The sequence below is a fragment of the Saimiri boliviensis genome, chromosome 6 (genome assembly GCF_048565385.1).
Source record: "Saimiri boliviensis isolate mSaiBol1 chromosome 6, mSaiBol1.pri, whole genome shotgun sequence".
Taxonomy (NCBI): Eukaryota; Metazoa; Chordata; class Mammalia; order Primates; family Cebidae; genus Saimiri; species Saimiri boliviensis.
This window is the reverse complement of record NC_133454.1, coordinates 111,146,500-111,149,268: the sequence shown is the minus strand read 5'-3', so window position 1 is coordinate 111,149,268 and position 2,769 is coordinate 111,146,500. Positions and strand designations below refer to the sequence as shown.

The 2,769-nt window shown below is 46.8% G+C and overlaps 1 pseudogene; it reads right to left on the bottom strand.

The window, feature by feature from the left end:
• Positions 1 to 1,062: 1,062 nt before the first annotated feature.
• Positions 1,063 to 2,511, bottom strand: LOC101037294 (C-terminal-binding protein 2-like; annotated as a pseudogene).
• Between the last annotated feature and the right edge of the window lie 258 nt (positions 2,512 to 2,769).

Here is a 2,769-nt window from a genome sequence, read left to right as displayed (position 1 = left end):
TAAAATAAAACATACTTCTGTTAGCCATTATTTTTCTGTTTGGGACAATTTTAAAGTTTTTCTTTTGTCACAAAAACAGGATTTTACCCTCACAAAGGCTCGAAATAGGCCATCTTTCAAGCAAAAAGGCAATGATTCACAACAGATTATGAATAGAACCTGTAACTAGTTGATACAAATCTAATAGGATTTGTTAAAATCAGTCACATCTAATACATCAGAAGTGTTCTTGAATAAAGTATCACATGAAGAAAAGACTTCATAAAAGTCTGAAAAAGTGGGTTTGTTCATAGACAAGCTGACAAGTTACTATAAAAAGTGTTTCCTGAGACGTAAGGAAATGCAACATTATTCTTCTTCAACCCTTTTAGTTAAATAATTCAAGACTTTCCAGAGGATCTGAAACTGAGAAACTATATTTAAGTACAAATAGCTTATGAACCTTAATACTTTCTTTCTGCATCATCAGAGGGTTTTACAACCAACTTTCCCACTCATATGCAGTTCTGTGAGACACGTTTCTCTGTACAGGAGCATAGACTGTCTTCGATCCTATGTATGCAGATGTCCACCACAGTCAAAGCGTTTTCTCCCCATTTTGTAATAATGTGATCTTCCTATTAGCAAAAAGAGGTAACCAGCCCCTGTAGACTGAAGGGAGTAGAGTCAGGATGAAGATTTCCCCTTACTATTTTTTATTTTGATGTTTGAACTCTTGATGCAACATTCTAGTGCAGGGTGTTCAGGACCTGCTGTGCCCAAGGGACTGATAAAGGAAAAAGCTCTATTTATACTTTGTGATTTGATGCACAGATGAAAACCTTAACACGCAATAACAAAAGTTAGTCATTAACAAATTACATCTTCGTCTTTCAGCGCTTCTGTAAGCAGACGTATCTTCAGTTTTCTAGCTCTTGTACTTTTAACACTGCAACATCAATGATGCGTAGGTCCAGAATCAATTTTAAAAAGACCATTAGATTCTTTTTCTCTTAGTTCATTTATTTTGCACTGTCTCTTGATCCCAAATGCATCTGAATGATTACCTTTCAGCATTCTCTGCTATTGCTCCTTGGGGTGTTCTCAATTGTCCCCACGTTTTGTGGGCTGGTTGGGAGAGGGTGCTTGGGAAGGATGTGCCACTGTCGGGAGGTTGTGAGTCACTGGGATGCTTCCAGGGACAATCCCTTCCGTGGCTGCAGGGAATCCACCTGGAGCCACACCCACGATGCCTGGTGGATATCTGTATGTGGTACCATTCAGCTCAGGATGAATTGTTTGCTGATTTACTACTGACCAAGGCACTGATGTGACCAAGAATTCCTTGTTCACACAGTTTCTTAAACTTTCTGGGATGTGACCTGTGATGGCACGTCGGATCTCGGTGGCAGCCGCCTCCCTCATCTCTGTTTTCACCTGCTCGCTGTACCAGACAGTGTGAGGATCCTGCCCTCCTTGACAGCCTGCGCTAAGGCTTTCTCGTCCACCAGGCCACCACGGGCTGCATTCACGGGAAATACGCCCTGCCTCATCTGCTTTATAGTAAAGTCATTGATGAGGTGGTGGTCACGTTGGTTGAGATTGCAATGCAAGGAGACCCAGTCACTGATCTCTGATACAGTAAGTCCTCAGGGTATAGACGAGGCATCCCCAAACTTCAGCACACGGGCTGCATGCGGACCCCTGAGGCCATTTATCCAGCCCCCCGCCGCACTTCAGGAAGGGGCTTTTCATTGGTGGTCAGTTAGAGGAGCACAGTATGTGGCAGTCCTCCAATGGTCTGAGGGACAGTGAACTGGCCCCCTGTGTAAAAAGTTTGGGGATGCCTGGTATAGACCTTTTGAACACCCAGGGACCACTCTATCCCATCCTGCAAGTAGGGGTCATAAAATATGATGCTGAATGCAAAGGCCTTGGCTTGAACTGCAACCACCTGCCCCTTGCGACAGAAGCCAATGAGGCCCACAGCGTCTCCCCACGAATGCAGATGGCTTCTGAGGCCACCTCGTGGATCTCCTCCACACTCTGAACCCACGTGCCTACCTGGCACAGCCACTTGTTCCTCCGGTACAGACTGAGGATGTGGCAGATGGTGGAGCTGGTTGTCTCTTCTGCGGCTGCGGATGGGATGTCGCACACACGGCCTTGGTGTCCACGTTGTTGTAGCCACACCTATCCTCACGATCACCCTCAGGGCCTTGAAATTTTCCAGGTCCTCCCTGGTTAGGGTGATGGTGGTACATCTTGGCAACCATGGCTTCATTTAAAACCTTCTCGTGGTTCTCCTGCAAGGACTGTTTGAAGAAGGCCATGGTGGCCAGGTCCTTCAGGATAAGTGTCTCTATGGTGCAATCTCAGAGTGCCACAAGGGTCGGGAGTGCAGGAGTCCATTCATGATACCTTCACAAATTCTGTCCAATTGCCATCTCTTGACTTTGTGCTTATCCACAAGGGCCATTCTTTATGGAACTTTGCAACTCTCAGATCAAAAGGCAAAGCAGTCCTCTAAGAACTTAGAGGAACTCGCAGGAGTCTGAGTGCATGTTGCTTGCAACTTGGTCACCATTGGGCAGTCAATGAACGAACCTCTCCATGACGCCAGGTCTGGAGTGCCCGTAGTCCGTGATGTCAGTGGGTAGAGGCTGCTCTGGCCTGGGGCAGCCAGGTCCCTCGCCCTGCTCTGAGCCTCAGGAGCAAGCTGGGGGCCTACCCTTGTGTCTGCATGGTCTTGAGGCTCCTCCCCTCCTCTTGGGGCCCCACAGATGGGAT